We start from the raw sequence: 20,772 nt of genomic DNA, 5'->3' as shown, positions 1-20,772 counted from the left end.
TTATCATATGCTATTCTCTGTTCTGTTGTTGTTGTGTACCATAGAGTCAGAATTGACCCGTAACTGACCCTCCTGTGGGTTTTCAGAGCAGTTAATTGCATGGGAGGAGACTACCCATCCAACTCCCCCTGAGCAGCTGGTAGGCTTGAACTGCGTGCCTTAGGGATTGCAATGCAGCCAATTCATTAGCACATTTAGTCTTCACAATGACCCTCTGAAAAGCTACTGTTGTGCTCATTCTATTTTACAGACGAGGAAATTGAGATAAAGAATTCATCACCAAGGGGACGAGGCAAATAAGCTATCAGAGGAGACTATAATCTATTTCTGAAAATCAGCCAGTGAAAACCCTGTGAATTATCGTGGTTCACTTTACAACCAATGATTAGATGACACATAATTTGGCCATGTTTTCTTCTTTCCTGCATAAATTCCTCATGGGCCAGGGCTGCCTCTATGGCAACTAACAACAGCATCCACACAGCAGTAGGCACGTAGTCCCCTGGGCAAGTAAGAGCTCTTAGGATGCAAGCAACAAACGTTCAACTTGATGACAAACAGAGAGAAGCAGTCTAGTAGAGTTAGCAGGCAGGAGAAGGAATGAGGAAAAAAGTAATTGATAGACAAAAAACACTGACTAGGATAGGTGAACAGAAGGACAATGCAGAATGAAAAGAAAGCAAACATTGTATTATTTACTTGATATTGTGGAACAGGATATGCATGAATGATTAATTGGGAGGGGAAAAATTAATGTGCTTTGTAAACATTCACTTAATCACAATTTTTAAAAACCAAGAAAAATATCCTATTTGAAAAGTTTGAATTATTTATCTACTGATCCATTGACTGCCAGGAGAACAAACAGGTTCGTCCTAGAGAGGGTGAAGCCAGGCTGCTCCTTGGAGGCAAGAATTCTGAGGCTTAGTATGACATACTTTGGGCTTGTTGCAAGGAAGGACCGGTCCTTGTAGAGGGACATCATGCTTGGGAGGCTGGAGGGACAGAGAAAGAGAGGGAGACACTCAATGAAGATAGACTGATGCAGTGACTGGGGTAATGAGGAGGGCAGGTGTGTTGGAGACAGTAAAGTTGGCTCAGGATAGAGAAGGTTTCAGAGCTGTTGTATACAGGGTCTCTATAAATCACCAGCAACTCAACGGCACCTAAGAACAACAACAACTGATCTATTTGCCACTGATATTAAAAAGATACTAATATAAGCCCCTCCATTTTAATTTTATGCTACTGATGAAGGAGCCCTGGTGGCTAAGTGGTAAGGAATTGCACTTCCAGAGCAATGGCATGCAGTTCAAATCCACCAGCTGCTCTGTGTGAGAAAGATGCCCCTAAAAAGCAACTGGAGTGTCGGTTCCAACTCGATAGTACACAACAGTAATATTCCAGTGGAGTGCTGGTACAATGAATTAAGCATAAGGTTGCTGGTGAAAAAGTTGATGGTTCAAGTCCACCAGTCACTCCTTGGGAGAAAAATGAGATTGTCTCCAATAAAGATTCATAACCTTGTAAACCCAAAGGGACCAGTTAGAACAGATTCAATGGCAGTAGGTTGATTTTTTTAAGATCCTGATAAAGCATAAATTGAATGAAGAGGTACAAGAACCCGAGTTGGAAGGACTAGAACAAAATGACTCAACAACAAACCTGTCTTTTCTCAGATTTTTTAAAATTTATTACATTTCAAATCAGCTTGTTGGTTCATTTCAGCTCCTTCACTGCCAAACCTGGGGGCAGGGACTGCTTCAGCTTGTTGGCCTTCTCTTTGTCTGTGATCATCAGGGTGTAGAGGTACCTGCTGCACTGAACCTTGAACTTCACATTGTCCTTGTTCTTCTTGATCTTGACAGATTTGGCATCCTTTCACCTGGCTGTGAGCAGATAGTCTTTGATTTCCTCAGTTTTGTGAGGCATGGCGGCGAGCGTGGGGGGCTGCGGGCGGGAGCCGGTACAGCCTGGAGCCAAAAACGAGGAGGATGGAAGAGCCCTTCTCAGCTTTTAACCTGTGCTTGACTGTATTCTCCTTCCGTTGGATTTTCTCTATGTGGAGAGGAATCTAACATGCTCCCATGCTTTTCTCTCCCACCTCAGTGTATAAAAATGCCAAACACAGATTAAATAGGCCCAAATGGAATTATATGTTCATGTTGTTATGTGCCGTTGAGTCACCTGTGACCCATAGCCACCCTGTGTACAGCAGCTCTGAACACTGCCCTGTCCTGAGCCAGTTTCACTGATTCCAACACACCAACCCCCATTACCCTAGTAACTGTATCAGTCCATCTCATCCTGCTTCAAGGACCAGTCTCTCCTGACCACGTGCCCAAAGTATGTGAGACAGAGCTTCAACATCCTGACCTCCAAGGACAAACGTGGTTTCACCCTCTCTAAGACAGACCTATTTGTTTTCTTGGCAGTCCATAGTATGTTCAAGACTCTTCTCCAGCACTACAATCAAAGACATCAATTCTTCTTCTGTCAACCTTAGTCATTGTCCAGCCCTCTGATGCATCACACGTAATTGCAAACACTGTGGTCTGGATCAGGCAGTCAGTCTCCAGACTGACATCGTTTCTTCTCAGAATTCTGACAGCAGATTTACCTCATGTAATTCATCCTCTGATTTCCTGACTGCTGGTGCCAAGAGTGTTGATTGTGGAGCCGAGCAAGCTGTAACTGCCAACAACCTCAATCTCTTCTACATCCATCTTGGTGCTGCCAATTGGCCCAGTGGTGAGAATCTTGTCTTGTTGATGTTGAACTTCAATCCATGTTGAAAACTACAGTCCTTCACCTTATGTAGTAAGCGCTTCGGGTCCATACCAATGCCAGATGGTTAACTCCCTGTTTCCTAGTGAAGTGCCTCTATCAGCCTGGCCAGCATGTGCCCCTGAGTGAGTTTGTGGGTCTTCTTGTTCACTTTTCCTGGAGAGTAAATCTGGTTTGTGCTGGTTGAGGAGCCAGGTGGCAATTTAAGGGCTGAGGGATGAGGAAGAAATGCAGAAATCTTATGACTCCTTTAAGATTCCTGGAGAGTCACTTAAGAATCTTCCCGTTTGGAACCACGCCCTTTATCCTTCTCTTTCAGATGACCAAACCTGTTGCAGATGAATCCGTTCCAAGTCATAGCAACCCTATATGTCGTAGAACCACCCCAAAAGGTTTTCAGGTTTATAAATCTTCACAAAAGCTGACTGTCGCATCTTATCCTGTGGAGTGGCTGGTGAATTTGAACCACTGACTTTTTGGTTAATAAGCAAACACTTAAGAACTGGGCCACTAGATTTTCCTTTCAGAAGGACCTGGGAGTGCCAATTCTAGAAGTTTTATAGCAGTTCCCCATCTGCACACGTTCAACTTCAAGTATCTCAGCTCTGTTTCGTTATTCACCACTCGTTAGCCACTGACCAAGTTCCAAAAATGAACTGACTATTCACCTACTCTCTGTGTCTTCATGGACTTGGACCTTTCTGGCTCCCTCCCCCGCACCCCCCCCCCCCCGCTTTTTTTTTTACTATTTTAGTGTTGTTTAGTTAGAAGGAGAAGTGGCATCCACTTCTGTAATAGCTTGCCTCCGGAAACCCTATGAACCTGGAGAGAGGATGAGAGAAACCCAAGCGTTGAGGACTCTCCTTCATAGGGTCGCTATGAGTCGCTTGCGACTCAACGGCACTTAACAACAACAACAACAGTGTTGTTTGGGGAGGTTCAAAGGAAATGAAAGTGTGGCAGCACTTAACAACTATCTAGCTAGCTAGCTAGCTAGCTATCTCTCCCTTGTATTTAAAAGTTGGTTGGACCTGAGGGCCTAGTGTTATTTTATTTGGGAGGAACATTCTTCCAAGTTGGACAGCACTCCTCTGTCAATTTGCTGTACTAAGGTAATCTGGGTTTGATGTGATGCTGAACTTTGATGCCATCGGGGCAGGTCAAATGCCATAACGGCTGCCCATGTTGGACAGTGTTTGGTGGAGCTCCTAGTTTAAACAGGTTTGAAATCAGGAGTGGCATCCACTTCCTAAACGACACGCCTTTGGAAACTCTATGAACTTGGAGAAACTACGATAGTTACAGAAAGGCTTCAGGCCTTTTGTTCATAGTATCGCTATGAATTGTGCTCAACTCGACAGCAATCAACAACAACAGTGTCTAATGAGAAGATTTAAAAAGAATTCTCTCTGCATAGAGAGGAGCAGAACATCAGGCAGGCCACTGGCTCTGCTCTATCTCTCTGCTTGGGTTCCCTCCTCCATTTTATATTTGAGGTTTTTAAGATTTCATTTGAAGAGACTTTAACTGAAAGTAGAAAACCTTAAAACCACTGCAGAGTACCAGAACGCCTCCTACCTATTGTAGTTGTAGTGTGCACACACTTTTGTGTTCTAGTGTTTGTTATTTCTCATGTTTGGTTGCATTACAGACACATCTCCATCTTTCTGCAGATTTTTCATAATCTTGTTCATAATTTAGTACCTGATACATGGCAGGACCTTGGTAAAGAATGATTGAATGAATAAATGAATTACACTCTTGACTAGGTGCTGTTTCTAATTTAGGGAACTCTGGAGATCTAGCCTTAGGAAGTCGTGCTGCAAAGCCAGAGGCCAAACCTCTCTGGTGGTTCAAAACCACCCACGGCTCATAGGAACAAGAGAGGCCCCTCCTGCTGGGCCATTTACAGCCTTGCAAACCCCCAGGAAGGTCAACTAGAAGCTGGTTCTGACTCCACAGAAATGGTGGTGGGAGTGAGGGAGTTTCTGATTTATTTGAGCTCTGGTGGCGTAGCACTTACTGTGTGGTGCTGAAAATGAAAAGATGGGAGGTTCCAACCAGATGCTCCATGGGAAATAGATGAGCCGTCTTCTCTCATAAAGATTTACAGTCTTACAAACCCCGTGGAGGTTCCTTGTGAATTATGGTTTTGGTTTCTCACTTGTTTGTTAGTTTAGATAAATATTGAAGGCTATCATTGTGCATATTTGCATGGATGGGTCATTCAGCAGAGCCATCCACACAGTAACTGGGAATGTGATTCAGGAGCACAGAGAGTTCTGACTGGAAATGGAGGACTGAATGCCCTCAGTGAATGTTATGTAATACAGAATGGGAAAGGGGAGGAGAAATCTTGGGGAAGGCTTGTGAAGAGAAACGAGGAGTATGGTCAGATTTCAGCAGCACACTGGTGGGTGAGGATGGGACGCAGGAAGATAGGCCTGCTAACATGACGAGAGAGCAGCCTGAGGAGGTGGTTGGAATCCAGTAACACGCCGGGTCCTAGAGCCAGGAAAAGACGAGGCGGGGCAAATGATCTCGACCAAGTGTGATATGAGCTGCAGAGTGGCAGGACAATGTCACCGGTGTGCTCGATAAGGCAAGTTGCAAATGGAATGACGGAAAACAAGCCAAGCTGCGGTGGAATCAAAAGTGTTTGCGTTGCCTAGAAAGGGTAGAGGCACATCTTTCAAGTAGCATGGCTGGTAGGGAGAAGAAAGACACAGGGCCTAACTGAAGGGGAAGAATCAGCTCAGGCCTGAAGACTTAATGCCACGAGTGGCTTCCTATCACCACCTGTTCAAAAAACAAACAAATAAACAAACAAAGCACCTCCAATCTGTTCTGTTCTATTCTGAAGCCTTACCAAGTTTGCCTCCACCCTTCTGTATTTCCTACGCCACCACTTTGGCCTTTGGTCAAGCAGTTTGGTTACCACTTCCCAAACATGCCACGCAATTCACCACCTTCATTGTAGTTGTTGTTTGGTGCCGTCAAGTTGTAGGCGTCTCATAGTGACCCTATGAACGAAAGGCCTGAGCACTGTTCGTACATAGAGTTTCCGGAGGCAAGCCATTTTGGAAGTGGATGCCGCTCCTGCTTCCAGGTTTGTTTTAGTCGGGAAGCTCCACCAAACACTGTCCACCATGGGTACCCATTACCACGTTTGGCACATCACTGTCACAGTCTTCAGCATCACAGCAACCACGAGTTACCTCTGTACAGCAACACACAGACCAGTAGTGCTATACCACCTAGAAGAATATTTGACAGGAAAACAATTTTAACCTGGCCTGAGGGCCGCAGATTAAAATCACCTACCTTTGGCTTGGTAGCATAACTTTCTGTCCACTAGGCCAACGTAGCTGTCTCTATGTCGTCGTTGTTATTGTTGTTAGGTGCCATCGAGTCGTAGACAATTCATAGCGACCACCTTCATTATTTGCTTTATTTCATTACAATGAATTTATCTTCCACCTGAAATAGCCTCAATACAGCCCCTCTGGTAAAACCTTACCTTTGCTGACTCTTGGGAGTCCTGTTTGTTCCATCCCGAGAACATCTAGAACAATTTATCCCACACACGTCCTTCACTATCTTCTGCATCTATTTCAGTATTTTTCTTAGTTCCTCTCTTGACTATAAGTTCCTCATAGGTTGTACCTTATTTAATACTTAGTAAGCATTTTATAAATAGTAAGTGTTGAACAAACGTGAATGAGTGAATACCAATGAACAGGAATGTGTTTCCTTACCATACCTCAACAAGAAACAATTCTCACCTCTAATCCTGTTTGGACGCCCCACATTCTCATTCAGTAGTAACTCCCCAGCCACACACTTCGTGCCAAGCATTTAATGTGACTTCTTTTTCAGTTGTATGAAGTAACTATTACCATTGCTTGACTTTATAGTAAAGGAGCCCTGATGGCATAGTGCATTATGTGTACTAACTGAAAGGTTGGTGGTTCAAATTCACCAGCTGTTCCAAGGGTACCACATAGGCAGTCTCTTCTCATTAAGATTTACAGATTTGAGAACTACATAGAGGAATGGGCTTGACAGCAGTGGGGTGGGGTTTTGTTTTGTATTGTTTTGGTTTATTGTTATTCATTTTGTAGTTGAGGGAATGAAGGCTTAGAGAGATTAAATAACTTACCCAGGATCACATAGCAAGTGAATAACTGGGCCAAGACTCCAATTTGGTCTGTCAGTCTTCAGAGTCTGTACTTTCATCCAGGACACAACACTGCTTTGTGAACTTTCTCTGATTTTGCTTCTGACTTGGAGGAGAGAGGAAAATAGTTTCAGAAAGCCTTGCAACAAGTCTCTTTCTGACTTAACATACAAAAGGTTATAAAACATGCTATTTTAAGGAAGTTCTATGAGAACAGTAGAAAATATGAGGATTCTGTAATGTCCACCCTTCTTTAAAAATCAATCATGAATAAAGAATCCATGGGTTGCACAATTAAGCAGTCAACTGCTACCTAAATGTTGACAGTCTGAACTCACCCAGGACAGGACAGAGGACAGACTTGAAAATCTACTCCCAACGGGTCACAGCTTCGAACCCCTTATGGAGCAACTCTACTCTGCATGCATGAGTTTGTCATGTGTTAAAAGAGTATTAACCACCCAGAAATAACCAGGTAGAACACAACCAAAGAAAAACCAAGGTGTTCAACCATTTCTGAAAAGAGGAACAGCTAGACGTAGAAAATAAGCATTCCCCACACGCTCCTTTTATGTGATGACACTTAGCATTTAACAAATTCCGGATGTTCAACTCTCTGGCATGACTCTGAGAATCAATTTCTTTTCAAGATTGTATTTGTCAGCGAGTTTCCTAGGCACATTCTTTCTTGGTGACACAAAATTAAGTGACCTTAGCTCTTGAGATTTGTGAAACTGACTCTTGATTGCATGATTTTGTTTTTCTTAGCAGATAAATATCAAGTATAGAAACTTATCTCTGTGCCTGGAATAAGGACCCTGCCCTCATTCCTGCCTAATGACCCATCCAGGAGTTGACTGCATTTGCTGTTTTCACAAATGTGTCATAGTGAGCCTTTTCCCACTCAGCTAATGGCATTGCTTGTTATTTCTTGACAGAAATTGTTTACCAAGACAATTTGTTTTTCTTTAGGATACCATTGCTAATTACATTTTCATTATGAAATAAAAATGCATGTCCATTTCTGCTAATGAACCATGATATTCTTCATATTAGAGAAAACTTTTGTCTGTATAGCACTATGAAGACATTGAGTTCCAGGAACACAGAAGATGAAGTCAGAAACATCCAGTAATAGTCTCTACTTTGGTCAGATTCCCAGTAATGTTCTTGTATGTTTTTTACTAAATGCTGGTTTCTCATCTTTTAAAAAGGACAGATGATCCTTGTTTGATGTAAAAGATTTCTTTTGACTTAAACCCCCAACTTTTTTTTAATAAAATGCAATATAAAGCTTTTTTAAAAAAAAAAAGTGAAATTAAAATTGCTACGTTTTACGGTTTCCCTGTTCTCCCACCTCCCTAGGATTCTAGGTTAGAACTAGAGAATTCCATTTCTAGAAAAAAAACAGGCTAGAACAGGTTCGAGTCTGTTGTTGATAGGACCTACTGGACTCCACCACACCTAACAACAGCAACAGACTGCGCCACTAGAGGGAGCTCTGTAAAGGGAGTTAGCAAACTTAAGGTGAGGCCTGGGGGCCCCTCAGAGCGACTCTACTCCAGACACAGGAGGAAAAGGGCTGCTGTGTCTGGAAGCGCTTCGGCCCCCAGGGCCAGCACCTGTGGTCAGTCGACCTTCTCCACTTTCTCCATCTTCTCAAAGATGGGCAGCACGGCCTGGTCCTCTCGCACCTCCTCGAAAACCGCGCCGCAGTCAAATTCGTCGCTCACTTTTCTTGAAATAGTATCTGTAGCTGCCTTTCTTGGTCAGCAGCTCCTTGACCTGGCCGAGGGTGACCCCGCCCTACACCAGAGTCCGGTAGGGAACTGGCTCCCCACAGATGTAGTAGGGCACCACAATGCTGTCGGGTGGCGGGGCGCTCGCACCCCCCACTTTCTTCCGAGACTTTGTCCTCTGCTTGGCCGGCTCTTTACTGGCTCGCTTCTCCTCCTCCTCCAGTTGGGTCAGTGGGTTGCGTGCCGGGTTGGGACGCATGCTGGGGTCTTGAACGAAGAGGTGGGAAGGCTGGACAGAATTCCGAAGTTGGACGCTGACCCAGGGGTGCATGGCCCCAGGGCGCGCAATGGACAGAGCCATGGTGCCTTCATGGGCTTGTTGTCTCTTGACTCCAGAAAGCCCGTGACCAGCGTCTGCTGATCTCTTTCTCGCCTTCAGTGATCCACTGCAGTATAGTTTGTGTCTTCTCCACGGGTGAGCCTGGCACCTCCGAGGTGGCTGCACCCCGGCCCACCTCAACCTTCTTGACACGCCTCTTGGACGCGTTTGCTTTCCCACTGAAGCCCAGATTGTCTGCTGCGGCAGGAGCAGTAGCAGCAGGGGTGGCGGTGGCTGCGGTGGTGGCGGCTGCAGTGGCGGTGGCAGCAGTGGCAGCAGCAGCTGAGGGAGCTGCCCCTGCATTTTCTGGGAAACTGAGTGGCGTGGTGGCATAGCTGTGCATCTCCGGAGTCCACGGGAAGCTGCTCTGGACACGGCGGGCAGCCTCTGCCTCAATCTGCTCCTTTGGTTTGGCAGCGCCATGGTGCACATGGTGATGGGCGTGCCGGTGGTGGAACAGACTGTGGAACAGACTGGCTGTGTCCAGTTTGGCCCCCATCTTGGCTGTGTGTTTGCCGTGCCCAGCTGCACTACCCTCTGTCGCGGGCAGCCTGGCTGCGTGCCCACCGTCGGGGGACTGGCGGCCGGGCATGCACAGGACCCGCTGCACGTGCTCGTCCAGGATGCTCTCCAGGTCTTCTTCGTGCACGTCCCCTGGCCCTGCACAGCCTGCATCAGCGTAGCGTGGATGCAAGTGGTGCCAGGCCTGGGCAGGAGGCAGTTTGAGGGCTGCCCCCAGGCTGCTAGGAGCGCGTCTACGTTTTCACCCTCTTCCTCAACGGGCACGCACCGCCCCTTGATCATCAGGAACCTAGCTTTTTGAAGCACTCAGCGCTACACTTTTTTTTTTTTTTGGTCCCTTAACAGCTGTGCTTTTTCCTTACCTGCAGGTCTCAGGTAGCGGAAAGTTTGCATCCCATCAAGCACATGGACAGACACCAAGGCAGAGAGGAAAGGTAAGAAGATCTGGAACGAGGCCACTTGGCTAATGCTACGCTGCTTTAAAGGACCCACCCTGAGGTCTAGGGGACCTGGATTCATATATGAAGGAACCACTTACAAGCTCTAAGACTTTGGGGAACTCCTTAACCCAACAGAATCTCTCTCTTTTCTTACTTACAAAATGCACAAGATAATGTTGTACCTATCAATGTTCAGTCAGGAGACCGAAATGCACCAGCTGTCTGAGCAGTGAGAATGTTAGAGAATATTAGTCGCCAGTGTCCTGTGGAGTTGACACCTCTGACTCTTGGGGGACCCCGTGTGTGTCAGAATAGACCTATGCTTGGCCGGGTGTTCAGGGACTGATTTCTTGGAAGTAGTTTGCCAGGGCTTTTCCCAAGGCACCTCCGAAGATACCTAACCTTCAGCCTTTGGTTGGTAGCCAAAGGTATGAACCATTTTCTCCATCCAAAGTTCCCAGTACTCTTACTCATTGCTTTCTACTTGGTTCTGACCCATAGCGATTCTCCCCCGCTGGGTTTCCGAGGCTGTAAATTACAAGGAGAGGAGACTGTCTTTCTCCCTCAGAGCAGCAGGTGAATTTGAACTACAGGACACACATTGCATTTGGGTGAGCAGCACAATTGCTACAACTCTCTATGCTCTTGACTGGGTAATTGGAAAGGTAAATTGAGAGCAATTCACCAAAAGAACAAATATTTCTTGGAGAAAGTGCAGCTAGAGTGCTCTTCAGAGACAAAGATGATAAAGCTTTGACTTAGAAGCTTTATGTTGCTAGAAAAGGCTATTTCTTGGAGGGGGATGTCATGCTTGGAAAGGTGGAGGGGATGGCAAAGGTGAAGATGACCTTCAGCCAGGTGGACTGACATGGTAGCTGCTCCAGTGGGCTCCAATGTGTCAGGAAGTGTGAGAATGGAGCAGGACAGCAGGGTTCCAATCTACTGTACATAGGGATGCTATGGGTCGTACTCAACTTGATGGCACCTACCACACCACCACCACCAAGAACAAGATGGGAAGGAACTTCTGGTGGCCTAGTAGTAAGAAGCTGCACTGCAATCTCAAAGACACATGGTTGAATCTACCAGCTGCTCTGCTGGAAAAGGCTGGGCAGTCTCTTCCTGTGTGATTTAGTGTTATCTGAAAACCTGCTGGAGGGCCAGCTATGGGTCGATCTCAACTCACCAGCACACAACAACAATAAGAAATTACAATGGTAGAAACAAAGGGGAACAGATACCACTCATTCAGGTGGGGAAAATAACCTTTGTTGTTGTTGCGTGCCGTCCTTTTGGAACCGATCTATAGCTGACCCTCCAGCAGGTTTTCAGAGGTTGTATATTGTACAAGAAATTGCTCATCCTTCTCCTGCAGAGAAGCTGGTGGGTTTGAACTGCATGCCTTTGGGATTACCACACATGAAGCTTAAAGGATCCACTATTCAATTGAAAGAGAAATTTCTTTGGGAGGGTAGGCTGCCTCCTGAATATGAAAAAATATTTTGTTTTGCTCTCTCTCTCTACTCTCTATCGTTTTTTTCTCTCTCTCCCTTTCTCTTTCTCTTTCTCTCTCACCTGTAGTCCAAGATGTGGACCTGCCAAGAAAACATAATAGTTCACAGGCAATTTGACTGAAATCTCTGTAGATGAATAAGTTTAGTCCTTCTCAGAATACCTACTTTGTTTAAGGCCAGTAGCTCCAGAAGAACAGACATTGGATGCTCAACAAGCAGTAAATTCAAGCTTAAGCCTATCTCTCCACATTAGTTATTGTTGTTAGGTGCCATCAAGTCACCTGTGACTCATAGCCACCCTATGGACAACAGCTCTGAAACCTGCCCTGTTCTGAACCAGTCTCACTGACTTTGACACACCTACTCCCATTACCCTAGTTACTGTGTCAATCCAACTCGTTCAGGATCTTCTTCTGCTGCTCTGTCCCTCCACTCTTCTGAGCATGATGCCCTTCTCCAAAGATCGATCTCTCCTGGCCACATGCCCAAAGTATGTGAGATGGAGCTTCAAAATTCTAGCCTCCAAGGGGAAACTTGTTTTCACCCTCTCCAAGAAGACTATTTGTTTTCTTAGCTGTCCATGGTATATTCAAAACTTCTCTAGTATCACCGCTCAAAGGCATCAATTCTTCTTCTATCATTCTTAGTCATTGTCCAGCTCTCTGATGCATAGCACATAATTGTGAAGACCATGGCCTGGATGAGGCACACCTTAGTCTGTAGACTGACATCCTTGCAGAGGTCCCTGACAGCAGATTTATCTAATGCAATTCCTCTTTTGATTTCTTACCTTATTCTCTCAGTTCCTGGATTCCATTTCTAAACCAGGCTATTGTATCCAGGATGACTCCATACCTTAGATTTTACAACCACAATAAAGGTGGCCTAGTAACAAATGTGTCTTGGAGGAAGGTGCCACCAGCTTACTGCTTAAAGGCAAGTGCAATATTTCATCATACATAGTTTGAATATGTTCTCAAGAGGGAACAGTCATTGAAAAAAGACACGTCTGGAAAAGTCAAGGATCAGCAAAAGAGAAGAAGATGCCCAAGGGGATGATGTGACACAGTGACTGCAGCAATGAGGCTGAGCATGGCAGAGTTGGGACGATGACACATGACAGGACCAGCTTCTCATCTGTTGTTCACATGGTCATGGTTAATCCAATGGCACTGATCAACAGGTGGTCCCATCTTTGGGCTCCTGTGTTGTCTAGGTCCACACCACCCCACTCCCATCTGTCAGCTAAGAGGGAGGAGGTGGAAGAACTGACCTCGTGAGAAGTGTAAAGAGACAGCATTTTTTTTGAAGGGACTGGCCTCTTCAGCAATTCATCCCCAATGGCTCAAGAAAGCAGCAGAAATGGCTGCAGCAGGGGACTTTGGGCACCTGGGCCCTGGTAGTGTCAGAAATATCACAGGAAAAAGAAGTGAAGCAAATAGCTGCCTTCAAGAACAATTTCACAAGTGCACAAGCGATTCCTCACCCACGGCTCTAGGATCGCCCAATATAGCTTGGAAGGAAACAGAAAGGCTCAAGTCATTACATGGCAAGTGGGTACAGAACAAGGTTTCCATTTTGCATACTTTTTTGATCCATTTGCCCATCCTTCTGTCTCCTGTCAATTCTACCACCTCTGTGTGTCCTGAGGAATAAAGTTGTATTTAAGTTCTTGGCATTTGTAGTATTGTCATTCTGCTTCCATTCCTCCTACCATAACCATTGCAAATTTCTTCCTAGGGTATCACCAACTCTTCCACCCTCAGTTCATACAATTAAGGTGGAATTGACCCTTGGCTCAAGTATGGGGACATGACTTGGCCAATCAGAAAGAACACGGATTTTGGTGACAACAATTGGTTTAAGAATGAAGATATGACTGGGGAAAAATATTTGATAATGACATGTTTGATAAGGCACTTATATCTAGAATTTATAGAATACTTGAGCACCACAAGATAAAGGTAAACAACCCAATTGCAAAATGGGCACAAGATATGAAGACACCTCACCAAACAAGACATTAAGATGGCAAACAAACACATGAAAAATGTTCAAAATCCCTAGCTCTAAGAGAGATGCAAATCAAAACAACTATGAGATATCATCTCACCCCAGTAAGAATAGCAAAATTCAACAGAGCAGTGAACAGCAAATGCTGACGAGGTTGCAGAGAAATTGGAACCCTTATTCGCTGTTGGTGGGAGTGTAAAATGGTGCAACCCCTGTGGAAAGCGGTATGGGGTTTTCTCAAAAAGTCGCAAATAGAAATACCACTTGAACTAGCAATTCCACCGCTGGGAACATACCCTAAAGAAACCAGAAGTGCCACCCAATATTGTTTATTGCGGCTTTGTTCACAATAGCAAAGAGTTGGAAACAACCCAAGTGTCGATCTACAAACAAATGGCTAAAGAAGCTGTGGTATAGTCACACAATAGAATATTATGCAGTACTGACAAACAATGAATTCATGAAGTATTGTACAAAATTGGTGACCATGGAGGACATCATCCTGAGTGAAATATCTCAGTCACAAAAGGACAAATACTACATAATGTCATTGTTATAAAACAGGACTGACATGGGGTTTGTGGGAAACTAAGAAAAGAGGGGATAAATAATGTACACGGCATTGAAACAGATGAGGGAGAGAACTATATAAAAGGAATATATGATTAGGTATTATTAGCATGACAAGAATCCAGAATAAGAGCTGCATAGTAAAGTGAACTGGGGTGGGGAGTGACAACAACTGTATAACAATGAAAGAATTTTTTTTCCAAATAAAGAAGAGAACTGGAGGGGGTGTGGGGCAGGGAGGAAAATGTACAACAATGAATGAATGGAAATCCAGGTTCTCTATAAACTTTCATTAAAATCTCAATTTAAAAAAAGAGTGAAGATATGATCCAAATAGACAGTGATAATTTTTATGTGAATTCTAGAAAAGGAATAATTACTTCTTTTGTGAATAGATTTGAATGAGCTCATGTGTTCTGTCAAGCATCTTGTGACCACAAGAGAAAGCAATGCTTAGAAATAGAGCCACCATGGAGGACAGACATGAGAAATAAGAAGAATGGTTGGATTGCAGCTGGATTCTGTTGCAACCCAGATTTATCTTTCTATTTTTCTGTTGTGGGAACCTTTCACTTTGCTTTTGTTGAAGATAGTTTGAGTATTTTTTTGTCACATCCAAGAAAACAGCAAAGCCAAACAGCAGCATAAACCTAGAAGCATGCGAGGCACACAGTTCTGCACTCGTTTTGACATCTCTCTATACTGTTCCATGTTACTTTGACTAAAATATGGAACCAAGCAGTCGAAAGCCACAAATTTATAAGTGACTAACAGCAATATCAAGTCCAACTTGGATTGTCTTGTTTTTTAGATGGTCTTAGTCTGGAAGCTCTGCTGAAAGCTGTCCATCATGGGCGACCCTGCTAGTATTTGAAATTGTAGTGGAATAGCTTCCAGTATCATAGCAACATGGAAGTCACCACAGTACAGCAAACTGACAGACAAGTGGTGGGCAAATGGATGTCTCTGAATTGTAGTGTTGGTGAAGAGTATTGATTATCACATGGACTATGAAAAGGACAAGCACCTATATCTTGGAGAAAGTGCAACCAGGGTGCACCTTGGAGGCAGGGATGGAGAAATTCTGACTCATGTACTTTGAACATACTGTCGAGAGAGGCTAGCCCCTGGAAAGAGACATCATCCTGGGAAGGGCTGATGGTCTGACACAGACATCACAACAATGGGCTTGAGCATGGTGGAGATTGTGTGGATGGCACAGGAGAGGGGAAGGTTCTGATCTATGGTTCATAAGGTTAAGATCAGTATTGGTCAATTCCTTAGCAGCTAACCATAACAACAGTGCCAGGTTTGATTCTCCAAAAGGATCAGTATCTGCTTATAGCAATTAACAGATGCAGCCTTAGCTGCACTCACCAGTCTATGCCAGGAAATTTAGAGGATGGCTGTCTGGCCAATGGATTAGGAGAAGTCCATATTTGTTCTCTTTCCCAACAAAATGATCCGACTGAATGTGGAAATTATCAAACAATAGCATTGGTATCACGTGCAAGTAAAATACTGTTGAAGATCATTAAAAACAGCTGGAATAGTAGATAGATAAAGAACCACCAGAAGTTCAAGCAGGATTTAGAAGAGGCCGTGGTACCAGGGGTATCATCCTGATGTCAGATGGATCCTGGCTGAAAGCAAGGAATACTACTAGAAGAATGTCTATTTGTGCTTTATTGACTATGAAAAGGCATTTGACTGTGTGGATCATGACAAGTTGTGGCTGACATTGAGAAGAATGGGGATCCCAGAGCACTTGATTATGCTCGTGCAGAACCTATACCTGGGCCAGGAGGCTGTTGTGAAAATGGAGCAGGGGAGCACTGCATGGTTTGGAATTGGAAAGGGACTGTGTCTAGGTTGTATTCTCTCCATGCTGTTCAGTATGCTGAACAAATTATCCAAGAAGCTAGACTCTATGAAGAGGAGTGTGGCATCAGGATTAGAGGGAGGCTCATCAATAACCTGTGTTATGCAGATGACACAACCTTGTTTGCTGAAAGTGAGGAGGGCTTGAAGCACTTGTTGCAGAAGATCAAAGAATGCAGCCTTCGGTGTAGATTGTGTCTCAATATCAAGAAAACAAAGATTCTTAAAATTGGACCAATAGGCTGTGTCATGACGGATGGAGAGGAGATTGGAACTGTCAACAGCTTCATCTTGCTTAGATCCATGACTAACACACTTGGTACAAGCTGTCAGGAATTAAGGAGACACACTGCAATGGGAAAATTTGCAGGTAGGGACCTTTCCAAATTATTGAAGAGTAGCGATGTCAGTTTGAGGACTAAGGTGTGTCTGATTCAGACCACAGTCTTTCCAATTATTAGCTATACATCTGAGACCTGGACAATGAATAAGGATGACAGAAAAAGGATTGATGCCTTTGAGCTGTGGTTTTGGAGATGAGCACTGAACATCCCATGGATGGCCAAGAGAGCATCTTGGAAATGGTGCAGCTGGAGTGCTCTCTGAGAAAGAAACAATGGAAGGCTTCACCTCACATACTTTTGGTATGTTCCTAGGAGCTGCTGTTCCTTGGAGAGGGACATGATGTTGGGAAGGGTAGGGGGCCAGCGAAGGAGAGAAAGACCCTCAACCAGATGGATTGACATGGTGACTGCTGCAATGGGCTCTTGTGTGTCAGGAAGTGTGAGGATGGTGCAGGACAGGACTGGGTTCAGATCTTTTGTTCATAGGGTCGCTATGAGTTGTACTCAACTAGACGGCACCTAACCACAACATGGGCATTGGGATTCTCAACAGCAGCATAGAAGTAATATCTATTCTATTTCTTCCAACTGCTGTGAAGATCATAATAGAAAATACATAGTAACACATCATAAAGAGCTAAATATGCACTATGGAAAAGGGTATAGGAATTCTGCGTGGAGGAAAATGCATGACCATTGACAAAATTAGAGAGGAAAGGACTGAGAAAGTTCATTCTTGTATGCTCCATTAAACCTGTTGAATGGATGAGTGAGTGCATGGAGAAATGATACAGCCTCATAGGATAAAAAATCATTTAAAGGGTGTAGGGACTATATCAATTTCTTTTATCAGTGATGCATTAGAGAACATCACACTGACTACTGTCTATAACAACTTTGTGATGGATTTTGCCCTGTTTAGGTGCTCAAGGGAGGCTCAAGTGGTCCAGAAAGAAAGCAGCACTGATGTCAGATGGATCCTGGATGAAAGCAAATACCAGAAGAATGACTCCTTGTGTTTTATTGACTATGCAAAGGCATTTGATTGTGTGGATCCCAGAAAATTGTCATTAACATTGAGAAGAGTGTGAATACCAGAACACTTGACTGTGCTCATGTGAAACTTACAGCTAGATCAAGAAGCAGTTGTCCAAACAGAGCAAGAAAACACTGCATGATTGCCGAAACTGAAAAGGATTTGAAGCACTTGTTGCAGAAGATCAAGGACTGTAGCCTTCAATATGGATTGCATCTCAACATCAAGAAAACAGAAATGCAATAGGCAGCATCATGTTAGATGGAGAAAAGATTGAAATTGTTAGCAGTTTCATCTTGCTCAGATCCGCAATCAACATCACTGACATCAGGAATCAGGAAATCAAAAGACAAGTTGCACTGAGAAAATCTGCTGTCAAGGATCACTCCAGAGTGCTAAAGAGCAGTGATGTCAATCCAAGCCATGGTCTTCTCAATCCCTGGTTATGCACCCAAAAGCTGAACAATGACTAAGAATGACAGAAGAAGAATTGGTACTATTGAGCTGTGGAGCTAGAGAAAAGTTTTGAACATGCTATTGGACTGCCAAGAGAACAAGCAAATCTGGCTTGGAGGGTATGGAATCAGGTTGCTTCTTGGAAATAAGGATTTTGAAACTCCATCTCACATATTTTGGATATGCTGTCAGTAGGCACCAGTCATTGGAAAAGGACATCATGCTTGGAAGGCGAGAAGGTCAGAGTGAGTGAGGAAGACCCTGGATGTGACGAATTGACACATGACTGTGGTAATAGGATCAGCCATGTTGGAGATAGTGAAGCTGTCTCAAAACAGGTTCAGAGTCATAGGGTCAAATGAGTCGGTCAACTCAATGGCATATAACCACACAACAGCAATGTCTCTTTTTTTTTTCTACTGGGGGGAACCCCCCAACCACAAAACCCCAAATCTATTACTGTCAAATTGACTCAAACTGTTAGCAAATTTGTATGATAGAAAGTATAATTCCCAATGCTGGAAATCTTACAGAAGACAACTGTAGAATGGCTGGTGGCTTTGAAACACCAACCCTTCAGTTAGCAACATTAATTATACTTAACAGCAATAGAAATTCTTGTTTGTTTCTCTACCAAAAATTGATACTAAGTAATGCAAGGGATAGGGAAAAAAATAGGAAGAAATGTATACATTTATCAAATAATAGTTTGTCCTTGTGATGTGATGAAAGCCTAGAAAATGATTAAACTTTCTTTCTCCCAAATTTTTCTGGTTACCAAAGTTTTTGAGGCAACCTTGTGAATTATCTTGAGTCAGGAAGGAAATGTTACACCCTCTGCCAGTGAGGGAGACCATTGAAGTTTCTGGAAAACACATTTCTTGAAGTGCTTTTTGTTTCTTTTTTCAAAACTAGTTCTTTCTCTGTCATTCAAGTCTCTGCTTAAATACTATCACAATGAGGACTCTTTAGACACCCAGGACTCTATCCCAATACTCTATTTTCATTCTCTATAGAGATTTTACAACTGTTAGGCATTTTTCCCATATTGATTTGCGACCTTCTTTATTGTGCGTCTTCCCCAGAAGCAAGGACGTTGCCATATTTATCCAAGATCTCCAATGGCCAGCATCATTCCTGACACACAGTTGTTGTTACGTATCAGCAGGGCAGAACCAACTCACAGCTGACCCTCCAGTAGATTTTCAGAAGCTATACGTCACATGGGAGAGATTGTTCCTCTTTCTCAAGAGAAGTAGCTGAAGGATTCAATCTGCCTGATTTGGGGTTGACAACGCAGATCCTTACCATTACATCACCAGGGCTCCTCTGATTGTGTGCACACAGGACTCAGGAAATGCTTGATGAAGGAACAAATGATATCCAAGCTTAGAGGGAAGAAGGGGAGGGAGGAGCATTGGCTTGTCCAAGCAATTACTCAAGATAAACTGAAAAACAAAAATCTGGAAGTGATCGAATTCAGACTTATTTGGAAAAGAAACCCCTGGATTTTATGTCATGTGAGGCTTAGTTTAATTAAAGCTGCAGAGCAAAGAAACAGTTTCATTTTGTATGAGACTCAGAGAATGAGAGACAAAGCTTTGCCATCTCTGCCTCCAAGGAGCACTCTGAGTGCACCTTTTCCAAGGCATATCTGTTGGTTCTTTTGGCTGTCCTTAAGATAGTCAGTACTCCTCTCCAGGACCACAACCCAATGGCATAAGTTCTTCTCTGTCATACTTATTCATTGTCCAGCTCTTTGATGTATGTGATCTGATAAACAAGATACTATTAATGATTAAGCAATAAGACTTAAGTTACTAATTGTACATGAGACACTTGATCAAACAAATATATATACTTTTCCTTTTTGGTCAGATTTTTTTTTTTTCCTTCTCTTTGGTCAGATTTTTAACATTGCAAAATATGTCAAAGTACAACTTTAAGGAGAGGTCATCAATTTTTGTAAGTATTCTCTGAAAATAGAATTAAACCTGCTTCACTTAACTTTAAAATGTGTCACCTTTTATAACACTAAGCTATTATATCCTTACTTGAATAAGTAAAATACAAAATTAAGATAATATGATTTCAAGTGTGAACACTTGAATTGAACTTAAATGGAAAACTCGTTTTTAAGAAGAAAGGTACAAATCTCCTTTGATTACTGCCCTGAAATATTAACTGATGGAAGAAATAGCTTTACTTTTGGACTTTAAATAATAGATGGGGAGAGGGTAGGGAAAATGTGTTGTTGAAACTATTTACGAATTTGGAGTGTCTCCTCCAGACAGCAGAAAAATGAATAAATGAAGGGGAACAACAACAGAAGGGGAGGAAAGGAGGAGATGCAGAGAAGTTCTCATGTTAAAGAGAAAAACTGTGAGTATTTTTTTAAAACCAAATGCATTATCTGGTTAATAATTTTCAAGACAGAAAATGCCCAAGAGGTAATCCAGATCAATTTAGTTCAGTGGAATAACAAGGTGGGTAAGGGGGCATGGGTATCAGCCCCCCAGCGTGACATGGTCAGAGAAAAGGGATGTCAAAATGTCTATAAAATTGTTGTTCGGTGTTACAGGAGAAATTACTATCTTTTTTTCAAGGACACAAATCTGAATATTTATTTCCTTTATCCCACACGATAAGCCTAATGGTCTCACAGTAAAATCACGCCACAGTCACTTATGATCTGATTACTTAAAACAGCCTGTATATATACACACATATATATGTTGTTGTTGTTAAATGCCATTGAGTCGTAGACGACTCATAGCCACCCTGTGAATGAAAGACCTGAACATTTATTTAACTTACATCGTTTCTCCAAGTTCGTAGAGTTTCCAGAGGCAAGCTATTTCAGAAGTGGATGACACTCCTGCTTCCAAGCTTGTTTTAATTGGGGAGTTCC

General features: G+C 43.4%; 1 pseudogene; it reads right to left on the bottom strand.

The window, feature by feature from the left end:
* Positions 1 to 8,595: 8,595 nt before the first annotated feature.
* LOC102847644 lies at positions 8,596 to 11,762 on the bottom strand (annotated as a pseudogene).
* Between the last annotated feature and the right edge of the window lie 9,010 nt (positions 11,763 to 20,772).

Source organism: Elephantulus edwardii, unplaced genomic scaffold (assembly GCF_000299155.1).
Source record: "Elephantulus edwardii isolate Elephantulus edwardi_28Jun2011 unplaced genomic scaffold, EleEdw1.0 scaffold00158, whole genome shotgun sequence".
NCBI classification, from domain to species: domain Eukaryota; kingdom Metazoa; phylum Chordata; class Mammalia; order Macroscelidea; family Macroscelididae; genus Elephantulus; species Elephantulus edwardii.
Note: the sequence above shows the minus strand (reverse complement) of the source record. Positions and strands in the feature narration are given on the sequence as shown.